This window comes from Microplitis demolitor, chromosome 7, assembly GCF_026212275.2.
Source record: "Microplitis demolitor isolate Queensland-Clemson2020A chromosome 7, iyMicDemo2.1a, whole genome shotgun sequence".
Taxonomy (NCBI): Eukaryota; Metazoa; Arthropoda; class Insecta; order Hymenoptera; family Braconidae; genus Microplitis; species Microplitis demolitor.
The window spans coordinates 17,668,778-17,692,222 of NC_068551.1; the positions used below are offsets into that span (position 1 = coordinate 17,668,778).

The following is a 23,445-nucleotide window of genomic DNA, read 5'->3' on the forward strand; positions in this document are numbered from 1 at the left end:
ATTTGTCAGCGCATTGAAGTTACATTTGCTTAATTAGATGTTTATTAAGCGTCAATATTGTGTAAGTGTATGCCAACGGTATAAAACGCTCATATTTTGGAACTTTTCTTTAAGATTTTTCAGTTCCATGCTGCACTGCACTATTTGACATATTTTTCTTCTCATTCTATGTATTGACTCTTAAGTCAACCACTAAAGCTTAAGGTATATGCCTGTATGCCATAATTTGTGTAGTTTCGTCCTAAGTACGTTAACGGACTCATCAGTAAGGCCTTGTTAACGCACTCTTGCCTTAGACTACATCTCTTACTAGTACGCATCGGCGTAAAACAGTGTTGTAGGCTTCAGCCAGACACTATACTAGCAAAAGGAGGCGGATACCGTCCAAACTTCTTGTAACAAAATGTTAGCTGAGCTGTTGTACACCATAAAAATATTGAAATAACACAAATATGCTGATTTTCACAATTGCAAGAGTTCAAAAATTATTTGTAACTCTTAGATAGACCTTCCTATCGCCACCGTCCATCTTACGGCTTTAAATAAATTATATTATTATTATTAGAAAAATTTATTTTTGAAAATCTACATGATTTTATGTTATTTTTACCAATTTTGCGCACATTAGTTACAAGGTTCGGATAGATATCACATGTTAGAGACAAAAACTTATACAGGAAATTTAATCTTCCGTGTAGCTGAACACGTGGAAAAAATTTGATTATAGATATTTAAGGTGCAAGCAGTTGGAACTTCGGAAAATTTGGTTGACCCTGATTTCAAACCATTACCAAATAAATCAATAGTTAATAATAATTTAATATACTTTTTTTTTTATATTAAAAAAAAAATCTATAAATATTAATATTATTCATAGCAATAAAAGTAGCTTTTCATCTTTTATGATTTCATAACTGACACATTACGTGAATTTCCATTTTTTCGAGACAACTATGACAATGAGGACTGTGGTATTGCACAGAGGGCTGTGTGTATTACCGGTTATCCAGTATAAAACCGTAGATAGCTCTTCCCAGCAATAGAAGAGAGTAGAGTAGCAGCAGCATCAGCATCAGAGAAGGATGATGTTTGAGCGCATTTGAATATCAGGAAATGAAGCCTCTTGTCCCTAGAGACGATGGCATTGGCAGCAGCACACAGAGAGACTATGGTCTATAGCTAGAGAAAAATAAAATAAATGAAGAAAGAGAACATCAGAGTGCTATTTGAATAATACTTTGCATTTAAATGCCCAGCCCGATAAAAGAAACCATCGGGCCACTTGAAATATCCTATTACGCGCTATTATCTTTGAACAGACAGATTTAAGCCTTTTGCATCTTCGACACCCACTATTTTCTTTTTATATTATTTTTTTATCATCACAGATTACTCTTCCAACTGTCCCCATACATTTACTACTCTCTCTTGGGTAAATCTATCCAACTGAATATATATCCAATAACCATCGGATTTTTTCCATCATTTGCGGTCTTTTTCAATGTTTTTACTTATATTTACCTCTCCAATACTATTATTATTTTTGTTGTTTGTCAGTTTTATGAAACCCGATATTACATCTACATATTTACTAAATCAAAATTAAACAATATTAAATATATCATACTTTTATTATAAGAAAACATAGAAAAATTTTTTAACAAATAATACATCCGTAACTAAAAACCTTCCTTCCGTATATTTAATATTATTTACTTGACCTATTGTTTGCTTATACTTACATTAAAAACGGAATCATTTCTATAATCTTTAGATATTTACATTCGAATAAAAATGTAATAAAAAAAAATTTTTTTTTTATAAAATAATACGGTGGATTCACGTGATCTAAATGTGGCACAGTGTGTTGTTATAGCGGCCTATAACTCAAGCGTGAGTAGAAAGCTTCGGAAATCGCAACACAAAGCTTCGATCGCGTCAACATTAGTTTTCCAGACGCGGACCAGAGTGGAATTCAATTTGGCGCTCGGCGGCGTTGAATTCACGCTGTTACCTATATCTAACTCTCTTCTATATATTCGTCTATGTACGTATATATGCGAATACACACACATCCATATATATCCTTACAAATACATATATAACAAAAATATACTAACAATTGCTGCAGTTTCGATTTCATGTTTCAAGTGCGTTACCTCCTAGCCATAAATACTTTTTACTTCTAATTCATCAGTAAACTACTTGTTTTTTTTTTTTTAATTTTATTCTCTCTTATATAATATTCTTCAAAAATAAACATCTTAATACTCTTGAAGCTTTTTTTTTATAAAGATTATTTTTAAATTAATATATTTTATTTATTAATTAATTCATTTAGAATTAAAATCAGCTTAATAAAATAATTCATCTCAAGCTGCTTTTATAAATGAATAATTTTATGATTTTCATAATAAGTAATATTAAAATATTACGAAATATGAAGTCTGGAGAACAGATGAGATTTTTTAAATTTAAATCGAAAGTAGAAAATTCGCGCACCTGAACTGCAAAACTTTGAGTTTGTTTACTTTTGGACAGAAAAAAAGTATTTCTTGGCTCAAGAAATATTTTGCATTGTGAATTTAAAACTTAAATTTTCTTAGTACTAGAAAAAATTTATTAACGCAAGAAAGTTTGTCTCGATTTAAAAATTTTTTCTTTCCACTAGAAAATTTTGTTTTTAATTCATAATGCAAAAAATTTATTGGGACAAACAAAAATTTTTTGTGTTAAGAATTCTTTTTTTACTCTGTTGAAAAATATTTCATCTATAGATATGATCGTATATATATATATATATATATATATATATATATATATATATATATAATATAAAATATATATAAAATATATATATATATATATATATGTTTTTTTGTACCCATACCCAACGGTTCGGCATACCAACAAACGGGTATGTATATATATATATATATATACACGAAGCTTGTTTACACTTTGTATAATGTACTAATAATAAAATAAAGCGCATACTATTTCAAAAAGAGCATGCTCTTAAACAAGTCTGATGTTATTTTCAGTCAATTTAATTTAATATTAATTAAAAAAATCCAATTCGATTTTTAGTGCCTTTGATGTCGGTCGCTCGGTGTGGTTGTATGTAGTCACGATATCTTTAGAAGTACAGAATTAATCGAATTTGTTTTCTGGACTAGCTTCAGTTTTTTTTTTGTAGAATATAATCCTATTGAATATCAATACTGAAGCTCCTTTTATTAATTCATGATAAACATATTAAGTCTAATAAATTCGTTGGTTTGTTTCTATCTGAGTCGGCATATTTGTTTTTCTAACTGGTTTTGTACCAAGTGCTGATTAGGATATCGACGGGTAGATAACAAAGAAAATGCCGGTTTATTTTTGAAATTTGAATCTAAAATGTTACAAGGTAATATAAAAAAATATGTCAAGTGAAAAATTTTCATACTTATTGTGACAATTCATAAATTTCAGTTGATTTTTAGTATATCAAGCTCGTGTAAAAAAATTTCATTCTAAAAATATTCCAGAAATATTCATAACCGTGAACATTAAAATTTTAGACAATTTTGAACTTTTAGTTAATCATTTTTGGAATTTTTGAAGCATTCAAGAGTAAAAATATGTCATTTTGAACTGAGTACTTTAAAAGAACGATTTTCTTAATTTTTTAAGTAAAAATAATTCGATTTGAAAATTTTGCTGGCTTAATGAATATTAAAGAAAAAAGTCTTCAAAACCAATAATTAACGTTTTTTGACTCTTTATAAGAGCTATTCAAAAATGAAGTGGAGATTAATTTTTCTAATCGTAAATATTTTTAAAGTTCCAAAAATGATCAATTCAAAGTTCAGAATTGTCTTGAATTTTAATTTCACTGAAATCAACTTTTTTTACATCGGAGTGTTTGAATTTTCCAAATATTTTGTCAATTTTTCAACTATAAATTTTTATTTTATATAAACAATCATTCTAATCCTTATACATATATATGTTGATTATAGAGATTAACTTAAGATGAAAAGTAATTGACAAAAAAAATTAAAAAACACTAATTAAATTTTTAGGAATAGTACTTCCTCAACGTTCTTATTTTCTGTAAGTATGATAAATTATTCTCTTTGTTTATGTCACAGCAATTGTTCTTATAAATTTATTTAAACATCAAAGAAAGCATCATCTATATAAAAATAATATATAAACAAATATCATTCTTTAAGGTTGACATTTGCTGAAAGAATGTCTTGTGAAATGCGAAAAAATGTGTCAAAAGAAAAGAAGATATATTGTAAGCCAGCTGACGTGTCTCTTCGAGTTTTCCCTTGCTGCTTATCGAGTGCTTCTTTCTTTTATTTATATATCTACATACATATACACGGTTACATACATGTACACATACACGCACATATATAATGTTTATTTGTTTTTTTTATTTATCATTTACTTTACTTTACTTTATTTTTCTATTATTTTTTCCTTTGCAATTTTACTCGTCACGAAGTTGCAAAAGCAGCGAAATGACAAACATGTAGAATGTCAACACAACAAAAGACTTTTCAACTCTTTTCATGCGCGTAAATATCTTCCAGAAGGAAGAATGTATTAAGTACATGCAGAACGACATACGGGAATAATTACGTAAAGCGTTCTGCACTTTTTCAGAAAACTTAGAATAGGCAGAGATATTTTCAATGGATAGTTTGTAAATAAATTGAGAAAAATATCGGATAGTCCGAATTGGAAGTCGAACCAGGCCGGTAGCAGACGTGTCGGAGGGGGGGGGGGCACTTTTATAAATATAATTGAGTATTATCTTGAATTTTTTTTGTTAATCGTTTTCAAAAACCGAGTATCAACCGGGAAATATTAATGACTTGTTTTAAGATGTAGGGGAAGGGGGGGGGAGCAAAAGGGAGTAGGGAGGTAAAACGGGGTACCCCCAAAATTTTATAAAAAAAAAATTTATTTTTTGAATGTTTTTTAATCATTTCAAAATTACTTTTGTAAACATAATTGAGTATTATTTTGAATATTTTTTGCAAAACTTTTTCAAAAATCAAGTTTCAGTCAAGAAAAACATCAACAGATGGCTTTTGATTAATGATAAAAACTAGTAAAAATTTTTTTTCTTTTGCACCCAATAATTTTGTAAACTCTAATGTTTCTTTATATAAATTGCTCACGAAAAAATTTAATTTCATCAATTTTATTTAATATGCAGAAATTTTTTTTATCGCCTTTTTTAGGGAATCCCCCGTTTTGCCCGCCAAAGTGAAAATTTTTTTGTTTCAACGACAACTGAAATTTTTGTATATTTACTTTGAATATCATTAAAAACAAAAAGATTTAGCATATTTGAGTGCTCGGAACCATAGTATTTCCTTAAGTCCCTCCCCCCCTTTCTCCTATATTAAAAAATTTTTTTTTCAACAGAAACTGAAAATTTTGTCTATTTACCCGAGTCCTTAAAAACTTAGTATATTTCCTTAAGTACCCCGTTTTACCCCCCTCTGCCCTAAATTGTTTTAATTTATTAAAATTAATTAATGAAAAAATTAAATGAATAAAAAAAAAATCTGCAATTTAACTACAGGATCAAATTGGTTGAATCTCATGAAGAACCGATTAATGTACAAAACTTTAAAGTTGTTTAAAGTAGTGTGCGGATAAAAGTGTTATTTAATCAACAAATTACTTGTTCGCTTTGTAAAGATACAGTTTTGGGATGTTTAATCATCGACTCACAGAGCGAAAGAGAAGAACTATTTTCACTATTCGATTAATTCTCTACCGTACAAAGTGTGCACAATCGTCGATTTCACTCTACTCTACTGTTGAATTGAGTAAATTTGCGTGAATCAACGGATAAGTTTTAATGAACGTTTATACCAAAATTGATCGTGATTATTTTATTTTACTCTATATATTTATTACCATCACTCGTATTTCGATTCATTCATTCTCGTATTTCATTTACATTGTATTTTTTTTTATTTCGAATTAAATCGATAAAAAATAATCTCATGTTATTTAAATCTACTCTCTATTTGATATATATTTATTTTTACATCAAAAGCAAATGAATTCCACAAAAATTCTTTCATTAGTTTCCAATCATTTTTATCAAAATATTTAATTAATTAAAAAAAATATCTCTGCTCTTTAGGTGAAGTAATTTTTTTTACATTCATGTCAAATGAATTTACTGCTGAGCTATTGATTTTATTTCAAAAATTAATGAAACATTTTTTATAAATAATTCTTTGAGGCTCAAAAAAACTTCAAACGGGTTTTTTGTTTGAAATATTGACTTTATGTAAAAAGTCATATTTTTTTTTTTTATAGAAAATTTAACGGGCTACAAAAAAGTATACATTGATTTTTTTCATAAAGTGTCATATTAATGAGATAATTGCTTTGAAGTAAATCTTAGCATGTTAAATAACAATTAAATATTTAAAATTGAAATTTTGTATTTTTAAATAATAGCCCAATTTAAATTTTTATAAATAATTCAAGTAATTAAAGTGTAGTAAGTAATCACTATTAAGAACATCCGCGCCATAAAAAAAATATATGAGAAAAAAAGGGATTTGGGTGAAAAATTGGGGATTGAAGGCACCTGGTACACTTTAGAGGTATAAACGTTGAATTCGTGAGATCGACGTCGGATGATCCTGCACTTCATCGAAAGATGTGAATCTAAAAGTCTAAAAGGATCAATAGGATAAGGTTAAGTGAAGTGCACTGAAGTGTTATATACCAATGGGTTTGTATCCGCAGAATCACAACTCTCGGTAGTCGTTTATAGATCTGAGAGCCGACCGTCACTGGACGTCGTTCTCATCCTCGCTGTCGTAGTCGTCGATACCGGACCATTGGATGCAGCTGTCGGAAGTTACCGTGAATAGACTCCACTCTAAGTCCGTGGCGAGTAGAGAAACGAGGATGACGTATACCCACTGGAGCATCGAGTGGACAGAAGCTACTCGTAGGATTCTATCGGCAGCAGATGCTTCCGCAATCGATTTTCCACCTGCTCGAACAACTCCAGAAAGACGACCAGTTACACTACTGGCCAGGACCATAATTCTGTCTAGCCAGTACCGAGTTTGCGGTCTCAGTGATTCAATTCCAACATTATACCAAATGCACATTTAATACTAAAACATCCAAAGTCCACATTGACGCTTAGACATAAAGTAAACCAACTAAAGCTAAACTACAGCTAAACCAAAATTTTCTCGGATCTCAAACTTAAATATTTTTAAAACCCATCCAACTATTTACAGCAGGACAACATTTTACAGCAATAAATCTAAAGCAACAGAAACAAAAAGTAAAACTCTCATTATTAATGATAAATTATTCCCAGATCTGCAATAAAATCTCCATAAAATATTAATATTAACAACGGGTGAAAAATAAAGAAACAGTAAGTAGCTTGAATGCATAAGATAATCTTTACTACAGCGCAATAAAGATGATGATCATGTTTGTCCAAAATACGAGGGTGCCAGGATATGCCGTGGGAGTTGCTGGTATTCCCAATCCAATTCAAGTAATGGAGTCTGAAACATTCCTCTCACAGACATCTCCAGGGTCTATTCCTCCCTTCGTGGACGTGGATCATCCTGGTGTGCGCCACAACACTACACAAGAGCACACTATACCAGGCTGCCACGAGACCCTGTAACTTGTCCAGCTACAACATTAGAGACATAAATACTCAGCGAACCCGGTCAACTGGGTGTAGTTTTGGCTATTCATCTCATCATTATTCGGGCCGCGTCTATCGCTATACTAAATACTAATACTAATACCTCAAGCTCTACCACCATCAGAACCACTAGCGCCAGCATCAGCACCAACACCAGCTTCAACCTAGATCAACCACGTAGCTGATAAATTATCTAAATGAATTATTAAGCTAATGAAAGTCATTCAGCGGATGATATCGATATTGACTGGTGTGTGTGTTTGTGTGTGTATCGTTGACTGGACGTGTTGTAAACTATATATCCCATTGGAAAGGGAATCAAATTGCCTCGGATCGTTGGGTTTACATTGAACCATACACTATGACCGCAGAGAGTAACTGGCAGTCCGGAACGAGCGATAGTCGAAGAGGTTATTCAGCCGCGCGTTAGTTTAACGCCCTATAAATCCCAGGTTAAAGTGCTAAGCCAGCCCAATGTACCTACATAAATACATCCATACATTCATACTTTCCTACTTAGATACCTTATTATTATTGCATAAGGATATCGACAAAAGTGTACCACCAACACCTGAGCACGTGCCGCGACAAGAATCTCTATCAGCTTTTCATTCTTACCGGGTGCTTTTTCTGAATACCCTCTGATTTTTTTTGAGAATTATTCAAAAACAGCTCTCAGGGTGGATATTTTAGCTTCGTCTTTAAATTACCTACATGTCTATACATTGTATACTATTCGTGTATGTATTCGTATATATATGAGTGTAGACGGGAGTAGATGTTTGAGTGTATGTCTGTGAGTTAAACTAGAGCAAGAGGATATTGGCTTACGAGGCACTTGACAAGCTTCTACATATTTAGATATATGATGTTATTAGACTCTCGAGTGAACGTTATTAATATTTAATCGCGTAAGCGAGTATGTATAAATTATGGCTCATTTTCGTACGATCGATTATATCAAGGATACATGCAGGATATACGCTTTATATACATATTATCTATATGCAGACGTATACGTGTACATGAATATTGGTATTGTTCATGAGAAGCGTATTAATTTGCGGATAATTATCTGTAATAATCGTTACCACTGTCTTAATATAAATTCATATTTGATTTACTTTATAAATTATTAGTCAACTGATTACTTCAAAAGTAGATGAAGATTATTTATCAAGAGTACTCTTTAAAAATGACGTAATGGAATTCACTGCCAATAAGATATAAGTATTATTCTAATTAAATTAGTGGTATACTTATAGCTGGATAAATAATGCACTGAAAAAAAGATTTATTTGAGCCAAAGATATCGCATATTTGGATATGGCCAAATAAATATTTAATTGTGAGAAAGATATAACATATATTTGAGTAGTTTACTTGCGTGAAATAAAAAATTTATTTGTGGTAAAGAAATGATCCAATTGCTACAAATAAATAAGGTCTTCAAATATATCGCGTTACTAAAACCATAAGGGCGTATCTCAAAATATACGCCCTTTTGGTTCTGCAGAACCAAAAGGGCGTATAAAAAAACTTTTTTGCTTCAATCAATGTAAAAATGTTGACAACATTAGAATCTATTGAAAAAACGAAAGAAATTTTTTTTTTGTTTTACGCCTTTTTGGTTTTAAGAAAAAATTTTTTTAAAATCATAAGGGCGTATCCTGTTTTTTCGATTTATTATCAATTATAGGTAAGAGTAAGAAAAAAAATTGCCAGCGTAATAAAAATTATCACTCCACAATTTAATTTATATGAACAAATATTTATTTAAGTGAAAAAACAAATAAAAAATAGAGAAAAAATAAATTCATCAGGGTATTAGTCCTATACCATCTCCATCGTCAGAATCATCTGTAGCTAAGAGTATGAAAAAAATTTTTTAAAATTTTTTTTAGAACATAATTTGACAATAATAAAAAAATTTATAAACTATTACCATCGCTGAAAATTAATCTTTAATAATATTGATAATATTTTTGTGGGACGGTGCCTGATGCACAAAAATGATTTAGGTCATTAAACTTGCTTTGATATATTGGTATTCTAGAACCATAACAATTCTCAAGAACAACGGTAATTGATTTTTGAAAATAAAAAGAAAAAAAAAAAAAAGGAAACAGAAAATGAAACTTTGATTGAAAAATGAAAAAATGCACCTATGAAAAATTGAACCATCTAAATGTGCATTTTTTTAATTTGATTAAATTAAATTTCACAGCACTCATAGAATTTAGAATTTTTTCGTTCCCGAATTATGCATATTTTTTACATTAATTGTTGAATTAAAAAAATTGTGACAAACTTAAGATTCGATCAAAATTAAATAAAGAAATTTGGTTTTTTATTCAAATAAATATTTGTTCAGATAAATTAAGTTGTGGAGTGATAATTCTTATTACCCTTGCAATTTTTTTTCTTACTCTGACCTATAATTAATAATAAACCGAAAAAATAGGATACGCCCTTATGACTTTAAAAAAATTTTTGCTTAAAACCAAAAGGGCGTAAAACAAAAAAAATTTTTTTTTCGTTTTTTCCATAGATTTTAATGTTTTCAATATTTTTACATTGATTGGAGCAAAAAAAAAAAATTTTATACGCCCTTTTGGTTCTGCAGAACCAAAAGGGCGTATATTTTGAGATACGCCCTTTTGGTTTTAGTAACGCGATATGTATACTACCGCCAAATTTTAGGTTCTTTGTCACAAATTTAATATCTTTACCACAAATATATCAATTACTTACCTCAAATGAGTGATATATTTCTGTCAAATTATAAAATTATTTAAATCAACTGTCATATTCCGTGGTACCAAATATATTTATTTGTGATTAAGAAATATTTGAAAAAAGCCACATATAAATTGATTTATTTGGGACAAATATTTCTTTTTTTCAGTGTGACTATTCACTGATTCGCTGTGAATATTTCACTAATTTATTTTTAGAGAGTAACCTGCAGTCAGTCCTTACGCGGCTACCCGAGTGTCAATACTAAATTAATTCAATATGTTTCAAATTTTATTGTTTGCCGCATTTCTAACAACTTAATCATCGAATATTATGAAAAATCCACACATGTTCAAATTTTCGTCTGATTAATACTCTTGTAATTTTTTTTTTCTCAAAAGAAAGCATTAAAAAAACTGATTAATTTTTTAGTCTACTTAAAATATTCACAAATTTTATTTTAAAAAATCATAAAAAGGTGGGTTTCCATATGGATTTTCATAATAATGTAACTTTTCTTACGAGTGAAAGTCCATATGTGTGGGTACTGCCCAATTTCTACATTAAAAATGTGATTCCAGGATTCTGAATCATTGTTTGTGGATCTAATATTTTTAAATTGAGACCATTCTTTATGAGATCTTTTAGTTATTTTTTAAAAATTGCAACATTACAATGTTTTTGATGTCAGAAATTTTTGACTGTCATTAAAAAAAAAAAAGAATATTTTTTAGCGCGAAATTTGAATTATTTTGAAATTATTTATAAAACTTAAAATAACGAACTAAGTATCGCATGACAACATTTGAAACCATTAAAAAGCGCAAATTCAAAATTACTTTAATCAACTCAATTGATTTCATCATAGAGATATGGATTAGATAAAATTTTCTTATTCTTTCAATAAAATAGATTATTTTACAAAAGTTTTTAATCATTTGATATTTGATGTTTTTTTTTTTTTTTTTTTATTTGAAAGCTTCTGTTCATATGTATAATGTGTCAACACTCCGTGAATGTTGGTGTTATTTCACACGTATTGAACTCATAATTGAATGAGAACATGTCTATTTACTCAGTAAACATAATATGGACTTTCGCATGTATTCAAATAGTAATAATTAAACATTAGTTGGCGCGTTCATATGTCAAATTTCAAACATTTTGTTTATAATCGCTGTTGACATTTTTTTTATTGTTAAAAATATGTCAGATAATCAATAAATAAAAGTAAGTTAAATATTTAAAATGTCAATTTTGGTACGCACGTAAATGTTGGAGACATTGGAATCCACTGACCCGTTTAATACTCCCGGCTTTTACAATCCACAATCGCATTGTGGCGAATAAAAAACGCTTCGGAAAAACCCAAGTGAGTGAGTGAGTGAGTAAGGGTAGTTTAAGAAAAGAGGAATAAAAAAAAATAAAAAATAAAAAACCTTCTAGGTGGGTTTTATTGAAATCTTTTCCTGCCTCCACTGTATAAACTCTCTAAGAGACATTTTTATCTGTCGGATAAATTTCTCGGGGGCTCTACATCTCTCTTTTCTCATCGTTCTCTTCTCGTATACTGCTCAGAAACCATATGGCAATAGAAAATACTCAACCAAAAGTTTATATATGTACGTAGATATATAAAGTATATCTATGACTATATGCTTGCACTCGGCGAAAAATTATTGGCATGATATGAAGAAAAAAAACCGACTACTGATAAACTCAATGAATATTTTTTTTTTATATGTTCTTATTTTTTTATTTAGTCAAATGTTATTTCAATATTTGAATTATTATGTAGAATTTTTTTCAAAATAAACATGTGTACTTGAAAATAAACTATACGGTTACACAAATGCCGCACAAAAAAAACGGGAAATAAAATTGATAACGAGATTTTTATTTTTACATTCATTAATTGTTTACTTTCACGGTTACCTGATTCTGCGGCAGCTAAAAATTTACAAGTCAATATTTTTTAATTCGTTCTTTTTGATAAACTGAAAAAAAATTTTTTTTCAACGAGATAAAATTTTAATTACACTTGCTGTTGAAAAAAATAAAAAAGTAATGTTAATCAGGTTTTTTTTTAATTATTAATTTCAACTTTAATTAAAAAAAAATTTTCAAACGCAACAATTTCTTAACAAAATTTTCTTATAGAAAATTAATTTTTTTTTCTACTTTCAAACTTGTACGCGTGCGTTACTACGAGAAAAAAAAATTCGGATCTGTATACATAAAATAAAAAGCGAATTATCAAATTGTAAAAATACAAAAGTTCAATTTTAGAAGCCTGTACAAAAATAGTTTTTTCGAAATGAAATCTAATTTATTTTTTTTTCGGGTAAATATTTATCGTGCATACACAGAATAAAAAAAGATTTTTTGGCGCAAAAAATTTTTACTCATCCCAAGAAATTTTGTGCTTCAGAAAATGAAAACAAAAATTTTCTTAGGACGATAAAAAAAGTTATTGAGGCAAAAAAAAAATTGTTCAAAAAAATGTTTTCTAGTCCTAAGAAAAGTTATCTTTGAATTCATAGTGCAAAATATTTCTCGCTTCAAGAAATCCTTTTTTTCTTTGTACTTAATTTTCTACTGTTCTTGAATATCAAATAAAAAAATGACGGTTTAGATATCAAATCAAATTAACAAAAAAAAATTTTCAATTTCAAATCAAGAGAATATTTTCTTTTACATAAATTTTTTTTTATCTACAATGTGAGAAAAAATTATTCTATACAATGAGAGCTCAATAATACTTTAAGCGATAAAAAAAATATTTAGTAAAGAAAAATATATTATTGTCGCAGTATATCAAAAACAATATGATTATGATAATAAATATACTCAATATATTGCAGTGTAAACACATTTATTATGACTCGATCGCGCCATAAAACAGATATAATGAAATCATATCGTGCTTGTCTCTCCCTAGAGTGCGCAAGTCTCTCGAGACAGAATTTACCCAAGAAATGTATATATATAAAAATCGACAAATTCCTTGCGTCTCGTGTGGATTAAAAACCAACAATAACAATAACATTGTTAATGTTTTTACAACAGTAGCAGAGATAAACAAAAAAGTTATAATAGGATTTCATGAATTTTTTAGTTTTCAATATTCTAATAAAAAAAAATATATAAATATAAATATTTAAAAAGTCAGACGTTATTGAAAAATTTATTGCCGTTTATTTTTTCCATCTCTCATCTGCATCACATCCATCAATTTTATATTTTACTCACAACTCATACATCCTACAACTGATTGGTTTTTACTAAAATAAATATGTCTCGTGCATCGTTTTTATAGTGACAGAATAAATTTTTTTTTTTTTTTTCAAGCAATGTAAGATAAATTATATTATTAAATTTTTTTTTTTTCCAAAAAATATTAATTTACATTTTTTATAAAAGTTATTAGATATTTTAATAGATATTTAAATTTGGTAACTTTATACCTCACTAGAAATATTCGACATACTTTCTCAAGTAGCTCGGTCAACTTTTCCAAGTATTTGACCAAGAAACGTCTTTTGAAGTTTTAAGTATTTCTGTACCACCTAAAATTCTCATCATTACTTTCAAAATACATTTTTTATGCAAAAATTTAAATGTATTTATAAATAAATTCAAATAATTATAAACTTTAAACTATTTAATAGAATAAACAATAAATAGCTAGTGAATTTTCCCCCACTAAATTCACTCGACATAATTTAATGTTTGGCTAGCGAACGAGTCTTTGAAAAACCGCCAACTGACTCCGACGTAACACATATGCTTAAGTCTTGTCTAAATGTCTGTCCATGTCTTTTTACAAAATTTATCAGCGACGTCTAACATCTTTTGGGCACTCGGCCAATTAAAATTCATTGAAAATACTCTTAATAAAATTAAACACAGATAAATAAATCTTACTTCATTAATTTTCGTTATTAAAACCCATAAAAATAATAATAATAATTATTATTATAAATATTTAATTAACTTGAAGTTTAATGAATTAATTAATACAATAAAATAGAGGAATTCAGCGTAATTGAAATCTATTCGAAGCAAAAGTCTCGCTCACCTGTTGCATTTACTGTCTCCCTTACTCCCAAGTACACCAGATAATTTCTAGATTATTTTCCTACGTGATATATATTTTAGTAGCAACATTAAATCATGATCACATCTACGATTTAATTAAAAATCATTTTTTCAATATACGATTAAAATTATATGGCGGTGTTACTGCGTGGGAACCATTAACGGTTACTACATGCTACAGTAATTTTTAAATTATCCATTACGTCATAAAATGCTACGTTGTGAAGAATTCGCGGGTTAAATCTGGAGTCGATTCGAAGTGATTGTAGAGCGAATGATTTCTTCTGATTAAATCTCCTTGGAATAAAATTCACTTCAAAGAGGAATTTCTTTTAACATTAAAACTCCGTATCAAGATGGACCCATACGAAAAAAGTATCTATCCAGGATAAATCTGGGCAAAATTGAATATATGCCTCATATATTCAAATTTGCAGTACGTATTCGTATACGTACGGGCAAATACTTTTTTTGTACGGGGAACGAATTAGCTTTTAAGGGACACACCAAGTAAAACTGCCCGATTTTTTAAATGTGTGCCATTTCGAAAGACATATTTTTGAAAAAATTTTCTATCGATTGAAAAACGAATGCATTGAATTTGATCAATTCTATCATGAGATATAAGCTTTGAAAGTATCGCCCGCATATGCGAAACTTATGTAAGTTTTTCAAGTGTCTCTCTTAAGACTTGAAATTAAATCAACATCACTCCACGAAAAGAATCCCTATTCACTTTGTATACGGAGTGGTTTGTTTCAAACTCCAGAACTCTGAATAGAGTGAATCTTTCAGTCTGGATTTAAATAAATTCCATGTTTTCCAAATTCAGTTGACTTTTTACAGTCGACTATCGCTGATGATAGCTTTTGTTACGATTTTTCTTATTTTTAATTATGCATTTACGAGTTTCTTGTTTCTAATTATCCTAAGTTTGCTTGGCCGTACAGCAATACTTACTCGAATTTCTTACCGCACAGACATAATTTATCAAGCATTCAGCATGGTAACTATTACTATTTCATACTGCAAGTATAAATATGTTAATTTGTATAAATTACATTAATTATGTTGGTTACCTCTATCGTACAAATATTTTGAACCTTAAAAAAAATTGAACAATAATTATTAGCATTTAATTTTTTCATTATTTTAATGCTGGCTTATGTCAAATTGAATAATTTTCGTTAAGCAAAATTTAAAAAAACCACTCGTCAATAAATTAACGTAATCGAAACGTATAAAAATATACCAGATATCTCTGGTTCATAAAAAATGTCACCTTTACTAGAAATAAATTTCACGTCGATCAATATCTCGAATGTTTTTTCATTTTCCCTGTAAAATCATATTCAATATGTAACATATATTGCCCTAGTTTCTTTAATTACCTACACGGAAAAAAATTTCCTGTAGCTACAACAGGAGACAGGCATGTTGCTGCAACAGGAAATTTTTTTCTGTGTACAGTTCTTCAATCAATACTAAAGACTCCATTCAATAAAATCGAAATAATTTAATTTGGTAATTCAATTATTTTGAAAGAGCCGATTAATTATAGATTCAGATTAACTGTTTACTTGTTTCATTAACTATACTGTCAGTAATTGAATAACTAATTTTATAACTTGATTAATGACAGCATAATTATAAAGTTTGACAGTTATGTTACCTGTTGCGTTTAATATCATTACCAAAAATAGCAAAACGATTTTGAATTTTGGTTATTTATTATTATTGATGATTAAAGGTCATAAAAGAAAACCTGTAAGTTATTAATGCTGATAAATAATTGATGGTTATTTAGCTTGTCAAAGTTTAACTATGAAATATATTTACAAAGTTTCTTCATTTATGACAATTTGTTTTCACGTGTAGATTAATAGCTCTAATCTGGTCCAACTGGGAGTTATATAATACTATAAACGCGTTGGCTAGAATATCTCTATTTCATGTGCCAGAAACTATGTGCATGCTGCGTTATTCCGCGTGGAATCATGCAATATATCGGTTGCTTTCAAATGTATAGAAATAGTATGCAAGCACTCTCATAACAGTCATTAAGATAATTACCATGAGATTTAAATCATTGTAACACTCTAGGTAACTAGATCATTCATCCTATCTAAAATATTACTGCTTTTTTAATAAATATTTATTTCAAATAATATTTGAAGCTCCTGTAACAATGATTTTTTCTTTTTATACAATTTTAATATAATTCTTATAGAATTTTGTAAAATCTTAGAAAATAATTATTTGATTAGGACTGGATTTGAATTTAATGGAATTTCATACAATTTAACGAAGCTTTACCCAATTTTATGAAATAAAGTAAATTTTTTTTTTTAATTTTATGAAATTATATAAAACTAGAAATTTAAATTGCACTCCTTAATTTCAGCCAATAAGGAATCATGAATATATTTTTGCTACAATTCGATATTCAGTTAACTTCATAACTACTTTCGATCCATCTATTCTTATCGAAAGGATATTACAGAATTTTATACAATTTCCTCATTCTTTATGCAATTTTATAAAATTATTTTTTTTTAGATATTAGTTTTCGATTGCCAGCACTGATATACAGGCATTGTAATACTCGAATCTTAAAATTCAACTCTCTTATCAATGAGCACTGGAAAAATATCGTTATGAAACTGTTGGATGTACAAAAATTCCTGAAAAAGGTTTTTTTTTAAAACTTCTGCACAATCATGTGGGGATAGAGCCAATGAAAGTCCGTCGTAAATCTGTATGAGTGAAAGTTTAGATGTGTAGTGTAGAGGAGCACCCCCTTCTACCATTTTTCTGGCCCCTTCTCTAGAAAACAGACTGTAGCTCTCTCCTTTTAAGAATAATACGTACGATTCAAATTAAGAGTAGGGATACAAAGTCGACCGGGAAAGGGTTAAAATTTCAATTCTAAATTCGAGTTACATGAGAAGTAACTTCAACACATTTTTAAATGTTAATGCCCAGAGAGGAAAGTACGACGGGCCCAGGTTTGGCCCAATTATGTAGAACCTTTGCCCAAGTTTGTAAGCCAGCCTTGGTAAGACTCTGGAATGATAACACGGGGTCCAACTTGGTTATTAGACTTGATCCATACTTCGAGGAAACGGATAAATTTAATAAAAAGGATTTTTATTATTATTAACCTTGTAGAAATTGTCACGATCGGAGAGAGTGAAGGCGACGGGCGAAGGGTTATTATTAATTAATTATTTAGTAAAATTACCCACAATATTTATTCTATTACTCAACCAAGGAGCCTAATAGGACCGTCACGTGGCTAGTGTGAGAATGTTTAATATTTGGCAAGTTTTGATTACTAAATAAGTCTATTTCGTACCGAGCGGAAGTACGATAGACAATCCCGATCGTTGACCTGCGTGGCTTTAGGGTAGGTCAGGGATTTTAAAGCGAGAGGGAAGCAGGTAGGTGAATATGGGCCCTCGAGAAGTCCCTGTTCTTTTACGTCTGTCTCTTTCTGTACCCGTTAACTTAGGAATGTTAGAGTAAGAGGTATAAATAAGAGAAAGATGATTTTTAAAAAAGAAAAACAATCTGTATATTCTTATTAAATTATAATGTTGTTTACATGTGTGTACTAAAATTAACAATTATGATTAACTTACCACTCAGCTTGAGGTGGTTTACAATCTCGCTGATCACACTCTCTCACAATTCACCACTTTGAATTTATGATCGCGGAATTGTTTTTGTTTAATTCGCTGCGACCCTGCCCGTGGCTTAGGGATTTTACTCAGCGGAATTTGATGCACTTTTCGGACTCGGAGCTACTGGGGTGCCAAGCGGATACACTCCCCTATCTGTCGAGTACGAGTATAAGTATTTAATTTTATTTAGGATTTCGATCTAGGAGTCTGGTTTCCTAGGCTATAGACCGTCACGAGACCGATGATCCTGATGAGTCGAATCGACCGCGATTTTCGCAAGATTAAAATCTAGGTATTTGGCCAAGGAGCCCGATTGCCTAGGCGGTGGACCGTCACGTGGACAACGATTAAGATTTTATCTCTGATTCGCGGTACTAATCGGACTTGGGCCGATAGAACTAATCGGAGATTTCAACTTATAGAATTTCGGAGCGAGTGACTCGAGATCCGACAGAGGTTCGTTCAGATTAGCGATTGACTCGCGATCCGACAGAGGTTCGTTCTGATTAGCGATTGACTCGCGATCCGACAGAGGTTCGTTCTGATTAGCGATTGACTGCCTTCATTAGATTTTCGGCAGTTTATATACTCTAATTTTGATGGGAAAGTCATAGGGTTTCTTATGCAACCAACCGGTCCATCTCATCATTTCGGACAACAACATGATGAGTAAGTACATGGATCCGGTTTAGGTACCTTTCTAAAAATTAGAAAAGTCCATATATGGAAATTGAATCATATTATTTTTGTGTAAACAACAGCGGATGAGTAAATGCTCTATTGGAAGTACATAGATCCGGGTGACTTTCGAAATGTCATAGGTGACTCGGAATATGGAAATGAGATGGTCATAGAATCTTTGTATATATTTGAATTTTAATTAGAAGTCCGGTGCACACGTGCAGGTGTCCCGCTGAGTCACAGCTAAACTTGTTTTTGGGTACTACGCCCGTACACACACATACACATTCTCTTATAACTGTATTGTAAATAGACGTACGCAGGTAAGCGTGGATGCAAGATGAGTATACAGCTAAAATACGTAGTTGGGTTTGAGCATAGACTCTGTCCCTTTTGATGAAGAGAGAGAGGGAGACAGGTATATTATCATATCTGTCGGTCTTCGTCTATCTTTACTCATCGTGCACGCACTTACATAGGTTCCTGCGAAAGTGAAAGGATCTCGATGAGAAGAGCTGGGGTGCAGTTTGGTAAACCCTTCTTGAAAGAAAATGAAAAATATATATATATATATATATATGTATGGTTAAATCGCGATACGTATATATCGATTGTTACAAAATTATGATCATTAACGTTGAAACTATCTAAAGGAGATAGATGATGTGAAAGTAAACTCGGTAAAAATTTTGCTGAGCTCCGGGCGTGAACTGTCCTTCTGATTGCTGGGTCCGAACGATAGCTACTGGACGAACCAACTAATGTTAAATTGTTACATTAATATGATCTACTTATTAGACCATAGGTATAACCAAACTTGGGTAATCCTACCTTGGCTCAAATCTGGCTTGCCATTGAATGGCCAAGGCTAGATTACCCAGTATTGGCTCAAGTCCGGGTAATTATGGTAACGGCCAGGACTGAGCGACCAATTTTGAGCCAAGCGAAAATAATACAGAGAATTGTGTTGATTTGACACGAAATAATCAACACAAGAAATTTAACACGGGCTGTTTTCAACACAGATACACAATATTTTTTACTGTGTGCGTTAAAAAGTCAACAATCGAGTGTCGTGTGGCGCAAGTGAAATATACCTTTTTCTCTGTAACTGGACGAAACTATAGAACGGTATTGCAAAATCAGCTGTTTCACTTTCCAGCATAATTTTACTGTACTAAAAAGTAATGTTCGCCACGTATGATTAAAATGAGAAATCCGCTATACTTGTTGTGTCAACACTCAATTTCATTTAAAATAACCCAATATTTGTGTCGTCAATACAAGCATACCACAAACCCTCGTTTTAATTTTACGTAAAGAAAATATCTATTTTGGCTCCAAAAACAATACATGCTAGCATAATTTTGAATTATTTAATGAACTGTAATCAGTAACAGTTATAATTACAATTACACATCACAATCATTTTTTTCCATGTGAAAGCTCGTTTAGTGCAAGCCCTGGATGATCTAGATTCCCTTGAACGACGCAATTGCCTTGAAACATATATGAGCTACATTCATGCCCTGCACAACAGCCATAACCTTGCTGGGGGTGACACTAGATAAAAAATTCATTAAATTCATTAATTTTTGAAAAACTCACAATTGTTCAATCGGAATAATTTTTTTATTTTTGCAACACAAACAATGATTTTTTTACTCATTCAACTTAAACGTCTAAAGTTTTAAAATTCGAGAATCGTGTAAAGCAGGTGGAGTACACGAGTAGAGAGATTTATTAACGTTTGAATATTAAGATTTCTTAGTATTGAAGAAATCATTTTTTAAGACATGATTGACATAGAAATTGTGAAAATAGTTAGAAAAAGAAAAGCGAATTTTATGGATTTCATCACACTATCAAATTGTTAATGAAAGTTTATTTACCCATTTACCGACACATCCCTCCACTTCACTAGTATAGATGACGATTGATAAGAAAATAGATAATAATAATAGAATTATTTTTGACATTTTTGTAGTTTAACTCTGAAAAAGAAAAAAATCATCATTATTAGAATTTTATATATTTTCTGGCTATACCATTAAATTAACGAGAAAAACCTTTAATATATTTTTTTGGAGATACGTATTTTTTTACAAAGTGATCAAGATGCATTTTCATTGTATCTTTTATATATTATGTAATATCTGATACGGTAACAATGTACTCATAAAAATTTTATGAAAATGAAATTTCTATAAAGGAAATTATCGATTAATTTCGCAACAAACTAAAAAAAATCCAAAGTTTTGGGATTCACACTTTACCCAGGTGGAAATATGTGGCCGAAATCACGCCGAAACTGTAAAATTTGATTAAAAGAGGCCGATAAATGACCGACAGTCGAATTGGCTTGCTTTTGGCCATAGTATTTTTTAATAAATAAAATTATGGTATTTCAAAAAAAATTTCATACAACTCAAAATAGAACATAAAAAATTATCAAATTGTGTAACTTAAAAATATATTTCAAAATGACTCACATATGACCATACATGGCCATATATAGAGCCTATATACATTTTGAACAATTTTATACATAACTACATAACCTAAATTACACATATTGGAATTACTCACATACCGGATTATATAGCGCACGAAACAGAAAAATAAGTAATTTTTTTGTTATTACTAATAATAGATTTCTAATTATATTCTGCTGTTTTAAAAGTGGTGTATTCTTTCAATCTCATACAGCGCAAGTAAACTTAATAGTCACTATCACTAGCGTAGTCTAGTCGTTAAAGCATCGGACTTACGTTCGTTAGATACCGGTTTCGAATCTCACGAAAGCGTGTACGGTTGATTGATAATTCTAGCGTTTTTTTTTGGAAATGAAAAATTTCTACTAGATTAGGAATTAAAATAATCACATATCTGATAATCCCCGCATCACCAACATGATTAAACAAAAAAAAATCGAGTAAGTTCACTATTATAGGAATTGTTCCTATACATTATAGGAACCATCCCTATACCATTATGGGAACCATTCCTATAATAGTATGGGTACAATTTCTGTACCATTATGGGAACCATTTCCATGATACATAGGAATACTTCCTATAATTGTCTTTCCGTGTAGAAGTAATTTTCACACTTTTCTTTGAATTAATATTTATGATAGTATGGGAACCATTCTTATAATCTATAGGAATACTTCCTATAATTTTCTTTCCATGTACAGAAAAATATATAATTTTTGCAGAATGTTATCTGCTAGTATTACATTTTGTTATTTGTAAATATAAAATGTATGAATTTGTAAAAATAACATGTCTTATCTGTAAATGTTACTGATAATAGCATCAGTAAATTTTAAAGAATTTTTCTGTAATTTTTACAAAACTTTTTTTTTCCCTGCAGTTTGAAATATTTTCACCCGAGTTAATTAAAATAAATTTATTTTTAAACATAAGTATCTTACATGCTTCAGGACGATCGATGTATTAGCAAGTTAAACACAAGTTTAAGTATAAATTATCCGCTAATAAAACGCGATATTTATAGTAATCATCTTATTAACTCGTTTTCCTCGTTTGCGCAATCGGGGTCGAATGTTAAGGTCAATAATTTCAAATTATAATATAAAACAATTTCAAGTTATTATATAAAATAATCTTTGATAACTTTTTGCTCTTTGACCTCTAAAAATTCTAGCCGACGTCATAAACATGATAAATTTTTTATCGTTACTTAAATGCGTAGATTGAAGTGTTAAGTTAATTAATTGTATTTATCTGAATTCAAATGAACTTGAGAAAATTAAAGACATCAATAAATAATTAATCATATTATTAGCATTGTAGTAAATTAAAAAAAAATCAAAAGTTAAAATTTTTTAAATTTTATATCACAGATTTTTATAAATTAATTTTTTGTTGAAACTTCAAAATTTTTTTGGTGTCATCCTACTGTTTGTCTTGTCAACGCATTTCTAAGAAATTTTAAAAAAGTTTGTATACTTTATAACATTTATAAATGCGATAAATTAAAACGTTTTATAGACTTTATAAAATTTTATAAATAATTGTAAAATCAGTTATTCCGAATAATCTTAAATTATTTGAGTATATCTGAATTATTTCACAAAATGTTATGATTCTACCCACACAGCTTAATATTCACTCAGAACTTCCCATTAGATAGAATTTCTTAGGACTCAATTATATAAAATTTTATATAATTATATGAAAAGTTTTCGACTGAATCTATAAATATGTATGATTATATATAAAATAGTATAATTATATATATTTATATAAAATTATATATATAAATGTATGATTATGCATATTTTTATATAATTAAATTAGAACGATTTATATAATTATATATAAATATATATAGTTATATAAGGCTATTTATAAATTTATATAATTATACATATTTATATATAATTATATATTTTTATGTACAGTTAAACATAAATTTTTTTAAAAAATTAGATATAACCATATATAGTTATAAAAAATTATATAGAATTTTATATAATTATATATG

The 23,445-nt window shown here is 29.5% G+C and overlaps 1 protein-coding gene and 1 long non-coding RNA gene across 3 annotated transcripts in view; one reads left to right on the forward strand and one right to left on the reverse strand.

The window, feature by feature from the left end:
- LOC103574180 (lachesin) overlaps positions 1-23,445 on the forward strand; it is a 201,721-nt gene that overhangs the window by 126,396 nt on the left and 51,880 nt on the right. The window lies entirely within an intron of this gene.
- LOC106693235 (uncharacterized) lies at positions 20,293-22,413 on the reverse strand. The gene is made up of 3 exons (XR_001345068.2): positions 22,370-22,413; positions 20,823-20,924; positions 20,293-20,493 (listed from the first exon to the last, which is right to left on the reverse strand). It is a non-coding gene; the product is annotated as an uncharacterized LOC106693235 (long non-coding RNA).